The sequence below is a fragment of the Chiloscyllium punctatum genome, chromosome 19, assembly GCF_047496795.1.
Source record: "Chiloscyllium punctatum isolate Juve2018m chromosome 19, sChiPun1.3, whole genome shotgun sequence".
Taxonomy (NCBI): domain Eukaryota; kingdom Metazoa; phylum Chordata; class Chondrichthyes; order Orectolobiformes; family Hemiscylliidae; genus Chiloscyllium; species Chiloscyllium punctatum.
In genome coordinates, this window is record NC_092757.1 from 45,155,763 (window position 1) to 45,173,165 (window position 17,403).

Sequence of the window (17,403 nt, forward strand, 5' to 3'; positions counted from 1 at the left end):
CCATGCAGATTATAGGATACGTGGACTGGGATGAAGAGTGGTGTAAAAGCAAGTTGTTCATGCTGGTGGCAGGTAATGCCTTCACCCCTCCCAAAAAACTATCATGAGACCAGCACTGGTCCTTACTGCCTCATTGTGCCAGTTTTAGTGTTTCCACACCCTGTTCCCAGTTCCTCCCTAAGTGTGGGGTGCCTGTTGGTCTAGAGACTAAGAAAGGCAATGAAGGTTTCATGTTTTGAAATGTCCATAACATATAAACATGGTAAAACAGTACGTGCACCATCTGTAGTATAACATAAATATTATTCCTTCACAGAATCTGTATTTGCAAAATAGACATCCTGCTGTTACTTTTGTGTCAAAACTTTATAAGTTCCTGAGTCCATGATTGTAATGAGAAATGTCTATGTAAACTTGTCACGCTGCAGTTACACCCATCGAGCAGTTGTGATGCTGTAATTCCACAGTGGCAAACCTCGCACCTCCACATCTTTGTACTGCAAACACATTTCTCTGCTGCAACCAATTCTACTTCGCAAAATACAACGAGGCATGCTATTTAAGTAGTTAGGACCGAGGTTGGAGGGGAATACCAATTCCTTTCTATTCCCACTGCTCCACTCGCCACAACAAATTTTAAATTTTACAGTCAAATATGTAGGCTTTGGCTATACCTAGTTTAGTGTCAGAAGCAATGCAGCAAGATTTCTTTATTCAACAAAGAAAAATGAGTATTATAAACAAAAGTTCCTCAAACAACATGCAAAGATTATTGACAATAACGATTTAACTGTATGAATATCCATCTATAACCCTCATGATTTTCTAAACCTCTACAAGGTCACCCTTCAATCACCTAGTGACAAAAGTCCCAGCCTATCCAGCATCTCCTTATATAGTAATTCAAAACCTCCATTCGACGCAACATCCTCAAAACTCTTTTCTGAACCCTCTCCAGTTTATAATATCCTTCCAATAACAGGTAGACCAGAACTGGACACTGTTCTCCAGAAGAGGTACACCAATGTCCTTTACAACCGTAACATGACATCCAACTCCTTATACTCAAAGGTCTGAGCAATGAAAGCAAGCGTGCTAAACGCCTTCTAGAAAAGGAGGTGATTGTTGGATGTCAGTTGGCAGCAGGAAGTGCTGGGTCCAGAAGCATGTTGGGTTAGGGAATTGCCAATCGTGGAACATTGTGTTCACTGGTCTTGGGGGCTGGGTGAGGGATTGAGGGAGGTGTAGTTGTAAGGGGTGAGTGATGAATTGGGGGAAGCAGCAAGGAATGCAGTTTAATTGTTGCCTAGGAGTTCGACTAGGTTTAAAAGCCCATATATTTCTTGAGTAACTATCAGCTTGACTCTAAATTATCTGAGTTTAATGGACTCTTTGGAGCGCTTTGAGACACAGGGAAAATCTTCAATTTCCTGGACTATTCCCACTACATCTGCTTTGTCAGGTATTCACCAGGATCTCGACTCACAATTCCAGTCCAAGCTGCTCAAACGACTTTCTGACTGTAAAAGTCTGTGCCATTGTATTGTCCTAACACCATTCAACTCCTGCCTTCAGTCACTGGGCTGTCAGAACCTTCATCCTTCTCTCTCTCCTCACATCATTGACTAAACTGCTCCAACGACCCTGGTTTAACTTGATTTCGATTGTTTTCTCATTGCACTCACGTGAAATCCACTGTAACTTCAGTGACGGCGCTATATAAATGCAAACTGTTGCGGCTTCCCTATTGCCAGCCAGCCACGACCTGACGATATTTTGTTTTTTGCAGTTGTGGCCACTGCTCCTTTAATTACTCCTCCGCCTTTCCCAGGGATCAAAGTCAGAATCGGACATGTAGACGATGTTTCTGACCGCGGGCTGGGCTGACCTGTCCTGAGGGCTGCGGGCGGTGGGACCCAGCGGAAGCCCGGGCGACTGGCTCCGGGAGGGCAGCAGCGCGAGCGTCGCGGGGAGCGGGGCGCGCGGGCGCGGGCGCGGGGCGCGAGGCCGATGAGGGGGCGCGAGCAGCAGGAGAGCGGCGGCAGCGGGCAGCGCAGGTAGGAACGAGCGTCCGATACCCGAGCAGGAACCCCCAATAACCGGAATAGGGAGAGAGAGAGAGTCTCAAAAAACCGTCACCAGGCGGAGGGTCCACTATCCGCAATAGGGACAGTCCCCAATATCAGAAATCAGGGGGAAGACTGTCCCCAATATCAGAAATCAGGGGGAAGACTGTCCCCAATATCAGAAATCAGGGGGAAGGCAGTCCCCAATATCAGAAATCAGGGGGAAGACTGTCCCCAATATCAGAAATCAGGGGGAAGACTGTCCCCAATATCAGAAATCAGGGGGAAGACTGTCCCCAATATCAGAAATCAGGGGGAAGGCAGTCCCCAATATCAGAAATCAGGGGGAAGACTGTCCCCAATATCAGAAATCAGGGGGAAGACTGTCCCCAATATCAGAAATCAGGGGGAAGACAGTCCCCAATATCAGAAATCAGGGGGAAGACTGTCCCCAATATCAGAAATCAGGGGGAAGACTGTCCCCAATATCAGAAATCAGGGGGAAGACTGTCCCCAATATCAGAAATCAGGGGGAAGACAGTCCCCAATATCAGAAATCAGGGGGAAGACTGTCCCCAATATCAGAAATCAGGGGGAAGACTGTCCCCAATATCAGAAATCAGGGGGAAGACAGTCCCCAATATCAGAAATCAGGGGGAAGACAGTCCCCAATATCAGAAATCAGGGGGAAGACAGTCCCCAATATCAGAAATCAGGGGGAAGACAGTCCCCAATATCAGAAATCAGGGGGAAGACAGTCCCCAATATCAGAAATCAGGGGGAAAGACAGTCCCCAATATCTGAAATCAGGGGAAAGACAGTCCCCAATATCTGAAATCAGGGGGAAAGACAGTCCCCAATATCAGAAATCAGGGGGAAGACAATCCCCAATATCAGAAATCAGGGGGAAGACTGTCTCCAATATCTGAAATCAGGGGGAAGACTGTCTCCAATATCTGAAATCAGGGGGAAGACTGTCCCCAATATCTGAAATCAGGGGGAAAGACAGTCCCCAATATCAGAAATCAGGAGGAAGACTGTCCCCAATATCAGAAATCAGGGGGAAGACTGTCCCCAATATCAGAAATCAGGGGGAAGACTGTCCCCAATATCAGAAATCAGGGGGAAGACTGTCCCCAATATCAGAAATCAGGGGGAAGACAGTCCCCAGTATCTGAAATCAGGGGGAAGACAGTCCCCAGTATCAGAAATCAGGGGGAAGACTGTCTCCAATATCAGAAATCAGGGGGAAGACCGTCTCCAATATCAGAAATCAGGGGAAAGACAGTCCCCAATATCAGAAATCAGGGGGAAGACAGTCCCCAATATCAGAAATCAGGGGAAAGACTGTCTCCAATATCAGAAATCGGGGAAGACCATTCTCAATATCAGAAATCAGGGGGAAGACCGTCTCCAATATCAGAAATCAGGGGAAAGACAGTCCCCAATATCAGAAATCAGGGGAAAGACAATCCCCAATATCAGAAATCAGGGGGAACGGTCCCCAGTAACAGATATCACGGGGAACGGTCCCCAGTAACAGAAATCAGGGGAAAGAGAGTCTCCAATAACAGAAATCAGTCTCCAATACTAGAAATCAGGGGGAAGACAGGGAATAACAGGAAATCCAGGAGGATTAACAATATATGCAATCAGGCTGTCTAATAACAGAAATCAGGGAGAATGTATAACAGAAATCCAGGAGAATATCTTCAAAACCAGTAATAGGGAGATTGTCAAATAACTGACATCAGTATATCATTGTCTCCAATAACAGAAATCAGGGAGACTATTGTCTCAAAAACTAGCAAGTTAATTTGTACACAATTTGGAACACAAGGCAGGACAATATAAAAACAGCCATTTGGAAGTACAGGAAACATTTATGTCATGGATCTTCAGAACGACACCCCGTATGGGATTGCTTTGGTAAATATGAGCGTTCATTAATCAGACATTCATAAATCGGTGACCCCATTTAACAGAAATTATGGAGTGGAGTCAGGAATCTTATGCTGGAAACAGAAATCCAACTAGTTGGAGATTTGCCCACAAGGGGAAACATCCTCTCAGCAATTACACTGTCAAATCCCTTAAGAATTTAGGATGTTTCTGTAAGATCATCTTATATTCTTCCAGGCTCTGATAAGTATTGGCCCAACTTGCTCAAACTTCCTCATAAATTAATCCCACCAGCCTAGGAATCAGTTGAGTGAACTGTCTCAAAACTGTTTCCAGTGCAAGTATATCCCTCCTTTTGTAAGGAGAACAAGTCTTCCCAATAATCCATGAATGATCTGTGCAGTTGGAACAAGACCTCTCTCCTATTACATATTATGCTGCTTGCAATGGAAAGTTACTTACTGGGAGAAAGTGAGGACTGCAGATACTGGAAATCAGAGTCAAAGAGTGTGGTGCTGGAAAAGGACAGCTGGTCAGGTAGCATCCGAGGAGCAGGAGAATCGATGTTTTGAACTTAAGTCCTTCTTCAGCTGTTCCTGATGAAGGGCTTATGCTCAAAACATCAATTCTTTTGCTACTTGGATGCTGTCTGACTGGCTGGGCTTTTCCAGCACCACACTCTTCAACTCTAGTTACTTACTAGATCTGTGTGCTAACATTTTACAGAACAACTTCGGTTATTTGAACGTCAATTATCCGAATTTTGGATTATCTGAACAAGATCTGAAGGTCCCGTAAAAATGTTATCCTCATTTTCTGAACAAGCAGCTATCTGAACAAGATATTTCCTGCCCTTCTCATTCAGATAATCGTGGTTGATTAGATTAGATTAGATTACATACAGCGTGGAAACAGGCCCTTCGGCCCATCAAGCCCATACTGACCCTCCGAAGAGCAACCTACCCAGACCCATCCTCCTACATTTACCCCTTCACCTAACAGTACAGGCAATTTAGCATGGCCAATTCACCTGACCTGCACATTTTTGGACAGTGGGGGCAAACCAGAGCACCCGGGGAAAACCCACGCAGACACTGGGAAAATGTGCAAACTCCACACAGTTGCCTGAGGCAGGAATTGAACCTGTGTCTCTGGGGCTGTGAGGCAGCAGTGCTAACCACTGTACCACCGTTGTTCTGTATTACTCATACAAAGTTGTCCAAATCCTTCTGTACTGCAGAATTCTGCAGTCTCTTTCCATTTAAGCAGTATTCTGTGTTACTGTTTAAGTGCATAACCTTACATTTTCCCACATTATGCGCCAATTGCCAAGTTGGTTTTTGCCCAGTCATTTAACCTATTTAACTAACTTGGAAAACCTTTGCATCCTCTTCACAACTTGCTCCACCATCTGTCCTTGTATAATCAGCGGATTTGGTTACAATATACAGTAAGGTATTGGATCATCAGGGTACTGAGCAAGTTAGACAAAGGAGAGCCAGTGGGCTTAATCTGTTTGGATTTCTAGAAGGCTTTTGACAAGGTACCGCAAAGAACATGTCGAAATAAGATAAGGGGCGAAGTACTAGTATTGGTAGAAGATTGTCTGACTGGCAAAAGGCAGAGAGTAGTGATTGGGTTTTCTTTCAGAATGGCAGCTGGTGACGAGTGGAGTTCGGTTGGGGTCAGTGTTGAGATCACGACTATTCACATTATACATTAACGATCTGGACAGAGGAACCGAGGGCATCATTGCTACCTTTGCAGAAAACACAAAGAATAGGTTGAGAGACATTTATTGTTGAGGAAGCAGGGAGGCTGCAGAAAGAGTTGGGCAGGCTAAGAGAGTTGGCAAAGAAATGGCAGATGGAATACGGTGTGGGAAATTGTGAGGTTATGCACTTTGGTAGGAAGAATACAGGCATGGACTATTTTATAAACAGAGAAAGGCTTTGGAATCCAAAGCACAAAAGGACTTAGTCCTAGTCCAGCATTCTCTTAAGGTTAGCGTGCAGGTTCTTGACAGTTAAGAAGTCCAATGCAATATTAGCATCCATTTTGAGAGGGCTAGAATACAAGAACAGGGATATATTTTTGAGGCTGTGTAAGGCTCTGATCAGACAGCATTTGGAAAATTGTGAGGCATTTTGGGCCCTCTATCTGAGGAAGGATTTGCTGGCATTGGATGGATCCAGAGAAGGTTTACAAGAACGATCCTGCGAATGAAGGGCTTGTTACATGAGGAGTGGTTGAGGACTTTGTACTTGTTGGAATTTAGAAGGATGAGGGCGGGGATCTCATTGAAACTGACAGAATGCTAAGAGACATGGATAGAGTGAGAAGTTGTTTCATTCAGAGAAGAGATTTGGACATGATGGCACAGCCTCTGCATGAAGGAATGACCCTTTACAATTGGGGTGACTTTGGGGAACTCATTGCCACAGAAGGCTATGGAAGCACGTCAGTGGGTGTCTTTTAGACAGAAGTTAGTAGGTTCTTGATTAATAAGGGGATCGAGGCTTTGGGGAGAAAGCAGAAGAATGGGGTTGAGAAATATATCAGCCATGAACGAATAGTGGAACAGATTAAATGGGCTGAATGGCCAAATTCTACTCCCGTGTTTTATGGTCTTATTCAATCTGATGATCAGGTTGTAGGATTATCTGTCATGAGAGGAGGTGAAAGTGTACAGAATTAATAATTAAAACAAGGATCAGAATTACTGCTATAGTGTTTCTTCTTTGCAGCATTATGTAGGATTGATGCACTAAGACACAGGTCAACAAGTAAGTACTGTAATTAAAACAATAAAATGTGAAAGCACTCAGGAGGTCACAGCAGCATATCGGGGGAGGGAAACAAAGATCGTGCTTTATCTTGATGACTCGTCATTAGGACATTGATCTTGCTGGGTGTTTACCAGTCTTTTTGGTTTGATTTCAGATTTCTAGCTTTTGCAGTGTTTTGCTATCATCACATGTATGATAGTCACAGGAACATGTTCTGTGGCTGCAGCCAGATACATTTCATTCACCAGTAATGATATGGAGGAGACAGTATTGGACTGAGGTGTACAAAGTTTTTAACTTTATTCACCACTAACTGACAGATTTAGTTGCATTGCTGTATCCATTTTATTTTCAAGAGAGTGTCTGTAGGTGAGGATTGTGAGCTCTTAAAATCCAGGAAAGGAGTAGGAGATAGGAAATGTATTCTGTGTAATTTGCTTGTGATGATTTTGTCACAAAAATAAATATTTAATGAACAAAGATGAGTTCAAATGTGGAAAAGTTTTTGAATGTGCAGCGGAACCTCAATTATCTGAATGAGATGGGCGAGCACTGTTTCGTTCAGATAATTGATTATTTGGCTAATTGATTCGAGGTCTCTGCTTTGGGGCTCGGAGTTTTGTAAAGTTTCCTTTTCCCTTGTTCTCCGTGTTGCTCTCTCTTGCTGTCTCAGGGTTTGTTTCTGAGCAGACACACACTTATGTGTAAGGGACCTGCAGCATTGCTGAAGTCTCCCACAAGCCCCCCCACCATCAGTTCAATGGGATTGACACAACGAGCACTTGCTAAGTCTGCTCCCTGTTCAGGAGACTAGGCAGCAGCATGCCACGTGCACCCCCCACCCCACACCCCAACCCTGGCCCCTTCCAACCCCCCAACCCCGTCCAACGCCATCCCCGTTGACCCCATCAACCCTGCTGCTGTCCGACTTCCCAACCCCATCCAAACCTGCCCATGTCTGACACCCCCCAACCCAGCTCACGTCGGACCACCCCCCCAATCCTGTCCAACTCTGCTTCCCCATCTGCACTCCCAACCCCATCCCCGTCTGATCCCCCAACCCCAGCCACTCCGCCCTCTCCAACCCCATCCCACTACAGTGCCCTGTCTGCCTCAAGCTGGTTTGAAGTTCCCCAATGGCTGTTTGCTCTACTATGAAACCAATGGAACATCCATGGGGTCTCCGATATCAGAGTTCTTAGCAGAGACAGTAATGCAGAGACTCGAACAAACAGCTCTGCCAACCATCCAACCCAACTTCCGGTACATGGATGAAACCTTTGACATCACTAAATGAAATAAATTAGAGGAAACCTTCAAGACCATCAATAATACCACTACTGGCATCAAATTCACTAAAGAGGAGGAAAACAACATGTCCTAGATGTCGCAGTAAAGCAAACAGCCAATGGGGAATTTCAAACCAGTGTCTACAGGAAAACAACACATATGGACCAAATATTGAACTACAGAAGCAACCATCCCAACACCCACAAACAAAGCTGCATCTGAACATTATTTCAGTGAGCCACCACATACTGCAGCACAGAGGAACTATGCAGAGCAGTGGAAAATCATCTATACAGTGTATTAAAAAAGAATGGGTACCCAATAAATACAGACCGCAGATGTCTCAGCAACAAACCCAAACAAGCAGACAAAACACGTCCAGAAACCCTAGAAACATGTCCCCTACATCAAATTCATCTCGGAAATGACTGCCAGACTATTCAGACCCCTTGACATCATGGTAGCCCACAAACCCATCAACACATTAAAACAGCAGTTAATGAACTTGAAAGACTCTATGCAGACAAGCAAAATTAATGTCATTTACAAAATACTGTGCAAGAACTGTAACAAACACTACATTGGACAAACAGGCAGAAAACTAGCCACCAGGATAAATGAACAACAACTAACTACAAAACGACATGACTCCCTCTCACTAGTATCCTTACATACAGATAAGGAAGGACACCACTTTGACTGGGACAACACATCCATCCTAGGACAAACCAAACACAGACGCGCACGAGAATTCCTAGAAGCATGACATTCCAACTGGAACTCTTTCAACAAACACATTGACTTGGACCCCATTTACCACCCCCTGAGAAAAAGTACAGGAAATGACATCGCCACAGGAAATGACATTACCAACTCCGGGAAACCCAAACATATAAATAGAAAGCAGGAAACACCAGTAGTGCTTCTTCTGGAGGCTCACTGAAGATGTTGCCTAGTATGGTAATGAAACATCTGAAAATGAACCTTTCAGCTCAGCGAGCAAACCTACACCCAAAACCTATCAGCCATGATTGAATGGCATGGCAGACTTGATGGACTGAATGGCCTAATTTCTGCTCCTGTGTCTTATGGTTTTTCCATATCCACTTTCTAAAATAGTATTTTGGTGCCAAACTCCAATCCATTTGTGGTGTGGCCTTGCTCATGAGGAAAATAACTAGGACTTGTCTAAGCTCTGGAGAATCGACATTTCAGGCATAAGCCCTTCATCAGGAATGAGCTGTATGACAGTCAATCTCAATCTTTGCTGCTTGATACAGTTTAAGAATGGTGAAAAGTTTCTGTATCATTTTCACAAGGTACAGTTACATTGGGACTTGCTCTTTATTTCCAGATCTTACCAAAGCACAAATGAGATCTGGACCTCATGTTTGTCATCTAAATGATTTTCGTTTCATCTTCCAGGTAATGCTAATTCAAGATGATTCATTCACACATTAATGCAGAGATTATGTAACATCCCTTAACTCTATCTTTTTATATTGGGAATTGCCACAAGTGGAGCAGATAGATCTGACAGTATTGGCAGTTCAGTTATAAGTGGTGGATTATTCTCTTGCAATCCTGCAACGAACCTCAGAGGATCTTATGTTGGAACAGAAAATAATGCAGGAATTATGAAATGAGATTTGGACATAGAAGAGAGAACTGGGGAAGAAGAGTGGTCAGGCAAGAGAGAGTGACAGACTGAGAAACAATAGTTGGAGAGAGAGAGAGATGAATGAGAGAGACAACAGAGGGAGACACAGAGTCAGAGAGAGAGACGTCCAATGTAAACGTTCAGCGAGTCTTCCTAACAATCCCTGCTGTTGAGTTCTGCCATCTAGCTCGCCTCACAGCTGTTTAATGGCCACTGGGGCCATTAAATTGGCTAGAATCAGCCCTCCTACTCCTACCAGGAGCAGTGACCCCTTCTGGGACTGCAGCCGGACCTCAGGGGATGTGAGCAGAGAAATATCCTGATGAGTCCAAAGTCTCACTGAGGCCAGACTGGCAAGCCTGTGAAGTGGTGCCACGCCCTCTATCTGGCTACTGGTAGTGCTAGACTATCCCTGCCATACGTGAAATCCATGCCAGTGGGAAGAGGCCTGGAAGTGACAAATGGGCTACCCAACATCTCTCCCTCTAAAATTGCAGTGGACTGGAGGTAAGCAGTGGGTTCTGAGAATGGTGCCCCCGTCATGTCACCCAGTCTCATGCCTTACCCCAGCAGCCTGCTAACCCACTCTAAAGGGCCATAAAACTCACCCCAGAGAGACTGAGACGGGCAGAGTGAGGATGCAGGGCTGGGGTGTAGGGACCTAGAGTGAAACAAAGAAAGCGAGAGATAAAGAGACAGAATGGATTGAGAGGGACTGAAAGTGAGAATGAGACAGACAAAGAGAGAGATGGCAGTGTGATGGAGAAAGACAGAGACATGCACACATAGGCATACCATAAAAGAAGAGTGATCTGTGAAAGACAACCTCAAAGAAAAGCAAAGAGAGGCTTATGGTGAATGAGAGAGAGAGAGACAGACACATAGAGAGAGATAGACTAAGAATATAATGTTCAGCTACATTGACTTAATGCAATAAGCAACTGGAGAATGATCTCTGATGTAGAGAAAGTGCTTATAGTGATTTTGGTGGGGATGGCGAATTAGTGCAGCATTTGGGAGAAGCAGTTTGTGTAATGCTTTGTCATTTCTGCCTAAACTGGAAAGCATAGAACTGCAGTTTCAGAGTCTGCATATTCTTTAGATTGGCCAGCAATCCATGCAGGTTAACAGCTGTGATTGCACAGCTCTGCCTTTCAGGCACAGAGTTAGGGGGACACATTCAAGCAAGTATTGTCCAGTAAAGAGAGTCAAGGAACTTGTATGTAGAAAGAACTGTTACCCAGGTAACAAGGTGCATTTGTGCAAGGAGTATTTTAGTCATAGCTCCAAGTCATTTCTTGTAGAGGACGGAATACTGTGAGTGAGACTGACCGTTGTGAAACTTCAATTCTGATCATTTATTTAATTTGCTGTGATTTTGGTGGTTTACTAACAGCTAAAAAGACTTCAGCTACCTCAGGAAATCCCAAATGTCTTTACAACTAATGGAGCATTTTGACATTTAGTTCACCTTTGTAAGGTCAGAGGCATGACTGCCAATTTGAGCATAACAAATAGAATATAAGATTCTGAGGGGGCTCCATAGGGTAAATGCTGAGAAAATGTTTCATCTTGGAGTCTTGAACTGGTGGCACAGATTCAAAATAAGACCTCCCAAATAAGACGGAGATGAGGAGTAATTGTGTGGGTCATTAAATATATTCAAGGCTGAGTTACACAGAATTTTGATCTGTAAGGGAGGCAAGGGTTATACGGGATAGCTGGAAAGTGGAGTTAAGGCCACAAATTGATCAATCTGATTTTATTGAATGGCAGAGTAGGTTCAAGGAGCTCACTAATACTTTTATTTGTTATGTTTTTATCTCACACAACAGCAGCAAGATAAATGACTTCTTTTAGGTGTTTACACTTTCTGCCAAGCCCATCCTGACACTTCTCCCTTGTAGATCTTCTCTGAACTTGAATTCAGGTTGAACAAGTTCTGTCAACAAGCCCATCTTTACTGATTGCACAGCAGTCTCATCTTCCGTTTCTTCCCAAATAGCTAAAAATTGTCTCAACCACTATTGGCTTTTATGCCCTAACATTGATGTAAGGTAAAGTTATGATCAAGATTGCATGACCCACTGTTCCCTTTCCAATCCCACTCCTCCACTGATCACAATAAATTTTAAATTTAACTAGGTTGGTGTTATGCCCAATTTTATAGGTCTCAGGCAGTGTCATGTTTTCTATTAAGAACAAGTCATCCAGATTACTTTTGTCAACAACAAATAACTTTATTATCAAAAGCAAGTTTACTCAAAGATGAAAAGATTATTGACATATATATAATATATATATAGTGCGCACAATTCTGAGGAGAAACAAAAAATGAAAACACTGCACAGTGTCAACTTTAAAGTACTTTTAAAGTAAATGATTTGTTCAACGCAAAAAATCAATCAATCACAAATTATCCCAAATGTTGTTCATATTTCAGGGTTATTCTGCATACAGAAGTTGGTGGAACCGGAGTGTTTTCCTGGAACATTTGTATTTGGTTATATTCTTTTTTTCTGGACATTGTGTATAGATTCCATGATTCTTATCCAGGAATCCTTCCCAGTTTGTAAAGATGACCTCTGTGTTCAGCTCACACACTTTGCTGAGAGGAATGTGATGAAAGAGGGAGGGCATGATGGGCTGTTGGAGATGCAGGCACATCTTAGATTCTCTCTCATTGAATTTAAAAATGCAGAAGTCTTATCCGACCCACAAACGGGGCAATGTGACCTCCCTCTGAAAGTTCTGCAGACTCCGTAAAAGCTCCCTTCTGCTTGCAGGTGCAATATTGTTGTACCCAGTGCCGTGTATTAGCAACATGTTCATTTGGTTAAACGTTCACGATATATTTATATGGTTCATGTAATCTTTTAAATAATACCATTTGCATCACTTCTCTTTGTAAGTGTAGTTATAAATAGAGGAGAAAGTGAGGACTGCAGATGCTGGAGATCAGAGCTGAAAATGTGTTGCTGGAAAAGCGCAGCAGGTCAGGCAGCATCCAAGGAACAGGAGAATTGACGTTTCGGGCAGAAACATCGATTCTCCTGTTCCTTGGATGCTGCCTGACCTGCTGCGCTTTTCCAGCAACACATTTTCAGCTAGCTATAAATAAACCAGGGACGAATGCCGAAACAGGTGTTGCTCTATGCAGTGTATGGCAAGAAACTGGGGTTCATTGCCACATGAAGTGGTTGTTGTAAATAACTTGATGCATTTAGTGGGAGACTTGATGCACACAAGGCGGGAGGAATTGGAGGGATATGGCAGCATTGTGGAGGAGGCAGTTAGAATGGTGGAAGTTTGTGTGGTTTATGGGCCAGCATGGAACATTTGGTTATATTTCTGTGATGCAGATTTAATGTAATTCTATGTAATATTTTCTGCTTTTGTCTCCCTCATTGACCATGTTAGAGGCACCCTTTGCTGCTGATTTGAGTGGTTAACCAAAACATTTGATGGTTGTTCTTGATGGTTAGACTGATGGCAAACAAATTGAATACATAATTTTAAAAAATAATTAGTGTGCGAGTATCAAAATGGATAAGCAAGAAATAATTACATTGTGTGTTGGACCAGATTTAACATCGGTGATGTGTCCACCACATTCTACCTCAAATCAGTTGTTGTCTGTGTTGGCTTGCTGTTCAAGAAAATGTTTTGTTCATTATGCTACGAAAAGGTTTACTTTTTGGATTTGACTGTCTCCTTGAGCTTAATGTGGCCTTCAGTAGTGAAGTCAGTGCCTTGGAATCTGCATCATAAGGTTGTGGGTTCAAGCCCAACTCCAGAAACTCACACACATAGCATGAGTTGGTTATTCAGTTTAGTACTGAGGGAGTACTGTCCTGCAACAGGTATCATCTTTTAATTAACATGTTAATCCAAAAACCTATTTCACCTGAAATATACAACATGAACAAAGATACATTTATATCTAAGAATTTGAAATCCACATGGAAAGCTTTAGGCAAAATAGGAACTCAAAATACAGTCAGTTCAGATATAACGCATTAGTTCAGTTCTCATGCGATCTGACGTTCTAAGAAAATCGTGCAATAACTGCACCATTTAAATGAATGGGGCTTTAATCATGTTATAGTCAATATGGGTAAGGATGTTTGCATTCTACAAATGACAATTTAACTCTTCAATCGTGTTAAAGCCAATAATTCATGTTGAAGAAGTGCGTGTCAAAGCAGAACCAACTGTATATTAAAGTTAAATTTTAAATACAACATGTAAACGTGATTTGGATTCATTTGTCTATATCTGAGTGAAATCTTTCTAAGGAACATATTAAAGGAGTTTTTAAAGTCAGAAAACAAGTTAGATATTTAAGGAATGAATTTGAGAACTTGGGACATAGCAACTGAATACACAGACATAAATGTTGAAGCAATTAAAATCATGGATGCACAATAGGCTAGAATTATTGGTATGCAGATACCTGCAGGGTTGTGGGGCTGATGGAGATTCAGAGATAGGGAAGGGTGAGACCATGAGCGATTTGAAGACAAAAATGAGAATGTTAAACTCAAGGTGTTATTTGACTGAGAGTCAACGAACACAAGAATGTACAATTTTATCATTCTCCAATGAATCAGCAACACTAAAAGGGCATGCTGGTTATGCAGTAACAGGAGTAGGTCATTCAGCCCATCAAATTACTCCAGTGATTGTACATAGCATTTCTGTCTGCAGATCTGAACAGGTTAATGGGCAGTAAATTTGACTTTTCATTCGAGGTTTTGCTGTAGTGTAATTCACAATGTGAAAGTCAGATTGCATATAATGTAACAGTGTGGGTTACATCAAAAATAGAACACTGTTCTATAGTCTATTTGTGAGTTCTGCATCTGTTGAGTTTGGGTTTCTGTCTTGCATTGTTCTCATGTGTTCATGGAACTGCAATCATATGACTGGTAGGGTGTATGATATTTCTTATACAGTTTTTCAGCTAGCCACTTGATTTCTTCCTCCTATTTCAGCCCATCAGCTGTATTGATCATTGTCCTGTTACCTCTTGAGCTAACCTCCCTTTTATCACCCTAATTTTCTTCCCATAGTCACTGTAACAACCCCATTGTCACCCTGCAAGTCTCTGGACCCTCTGACTCTAGTGCAGCCCCTGATCTGTCTCTATGACTCATTTTATTCTGTTGGTTTCAGTGAGTTGGGGAGAGACGAAGGGACAGGATCAAGGCACAGCAAAAAAGAGGAAGAAGAAGGCAAGTTGCAGAAAAGCTGATAAAGAGGCAGACTGAAAACAGAAAAAAATAGAGGCGGGGAGAAGTGGTATAAAGAAACTCAGAAGTATTGACTTCAATGGCAGACAGAATGAATATGAGAAAGAGAGAGGGAAAGAGAATCTACAAGGATAGGCAGGCAGAAAGAATCAGCATAAGGGATAAAGAGACAATTTCAGGTCAATATCATTGGAGTTCAGCTTGTACATAGAGTCTCTTATATAACCAGATGGGAAAGGCTTTGGATACTGCTGATATTTGAGATTTGGCATTTACTCTGAGCAATCAGGAAGTGCTCACTTGACAATTAAGTTCTTCCTTTTTATTTAAATAACAAGTGTTTGCAAAATCAGGAAGCAAAATACTGCACAGACAAACCGTAAAGGAACATACCAGCAGTGTACTAGGTTTTCCATTCCTATTCAGTCAAGACTTGGTAGAAAAACAGCAGCAGCAGCAACAACATGTAAATATAATTTATGTGACATCTTTAATCAGTGCAACATCCCCAAGGCGTTTAATTGGCTTGAATTCAGATGAAATTTGACATTGAGCCAAAGAAGATATTGCGGCAGGTGAGCAACCGTTTGATCAAAGAGAGAGGTTTTAAGGAGGGCAGAACAGTAGAGAGACGGAGTTTAATGATAGAATTCCATGGTTCAAGGCCAAAGGCATGGCTGCCAGTGGGCAAAGGGCCAGAATTGGAGGAACACAAAGTTCTCAGCAGATTGTAAAACTGGTGAAGGTTAAGTAAACACTGGTCATAAAATCTAACTGTGTGGCATCAATAGAGTAGCCACTATGGAGTTGGAGTTCTCAAAATGTCAGGCATGCATTCTGACCATGCATTCTTGCACAATGCCAAACACTGGGATGGACACTTACATGGACATGTCAAGAAAAAGGGACAGGAATTGGCTGTCTCAAGTTTGCTTTGTGATTCAATGAGATCGTGGCTGATCTGACTCTGGTCTTAGGTCAACTTTCCTGTCTAACCCCCATAACCCTCATTTCTTGTCGATCAAAAATCTGATGGATTGAGCCTTGAATTTAGGACTGGGGGAATTTCAAGTCATACCTGGCATAATGCAAGATGTTTGTGGTTTTTAGAGGTCAATGATTTCAGCTCCAGGACATCTGTGCAGGAATTCTTCAGGGTGGTGTCCTAGGCCCAACCATCTTCAACTGCTCCATTAAAGACCTACCCGCAATCATTAGATCAGAAGTAGGAATGTTTGGTATTGATGATACGATGTTTAGACTATTCATAACTCCTTTGTTACGGAGCAGTCCATGTCCAAAAGTAGCAAGGACATGCCAAGACTTGGGTTCATAAGTGCAAGTAACATTCACATATGTGCCAAGCTATGCTATTTCCACCAAGAGACAATCTTCACCATCTCTCTTGATGTTCAATGGCATTACCATTGCTGAATCACCCAATAACAACATCATGAGGGTTCCCCTGGATCAGGAGCTGAACTGGACCAGCCAAATAAATAGTGTCTACTAGAGCAGGTTGCTATACACCTGGTGTGCTCTGTAGCAAGAATTTTCTGCTTTTATATTCTACCTCCCTCACAATAAAGGCCAATATGCCATTTGTCTCCCTATTTCCTTGTGACTCCTGCATGCAATATTTTGTGATTCAGGTACAAGGCTATCAGATCCTTTTTTATACAGGATTTTGCAATTTCTCTCACGAGGTAATGTTTTGATTTTCTATTCTTCTGCCAAAGTGATAAATCTCTCATTTTCTGGTTTTACTCTCAAATTTATCCTTTTGCAGACCCTTTTATATCCTCCTTGCTTTCCTATCTACCTTTGTACTATAAGCAAATTTGGCTACGATATCATAATTACATTTATCCAAATCGTTAATGTAGATCATAAATAGTTTAACCTCAGCAATGATCCTTGCAGCACTTAACTGGTTATAGTTTACCAATCTGAAATGACCCATTTATCCCAGCTGTTTCCTGTTCATTTGCTAATCCTCTATCATATTACCCCAATAACAGGAACTCTTGTGCAATAACTTTTATCTGGTACCTCATCAAGTGCCTTTTCTACTGTTATGAAGATGCTTTACATTTAATATTACTTGGATGACAGGTTTTGAAGGGTTGTAGAGAAAAATTATTTATTTCAAGTTTTCTGGAAATACCTGGAGCAGTTCTTTCAAAATATATAATTGAATGGTCGCTGCTGACTTTGGAGATTTTTTAAAACAACACTTTTGAGATATTACATGACTACGATTACTGCTTGCTTTTAGTTTTGAATAGTGACTGCTTGGTGAGATTTATGTTTCATCTGGTTCAGTTTGAGGAAAACCTGCTAAGGACAAGCTGCCCAGTTGACCCCTCCCATTTCTGAAAAGAAAATCCTCCCGTTGGTTTAGGGTGAAATCAATTTGTTCTTTTGATTGAAAAGAACAT

At 42.3% G+C, this 17,403-nt stretch overlaps 1 protein-coding gene across 6 annotated transcripts in view; it reads left to right on the plus strand.

Moving 5' to 3' along the window:
- The first annotated feature begins 2,035 nt into the window (after positions 1-2,035).
- Positions 2,036-17,403, plus strand: part of camkk1a (calcium/calmodulin-dependent protein kinase kinase 1, alpha a) — a 263,571-nt gene continuing 248,203 nt past the window's right edge. For 2 of the 6 annotated variants that reach the window (XM_072589304.1, XM_072589307.1), the window contains exon 1: positions 9,402-9,472. The gene's annotated coding sequence lies outside the window, so the exon portion shown is untranslated. Of the gene's footprint in view, positions 2,058-9,401; positions 9,473-15,406; positions 15,429-17,403 lie in introns of those variants that run through there. The other 4 variants (XM_072589306.1, XM_072589312.1, XM_072589309.1 and 1 more) reach the window with 4 other exon arrangements.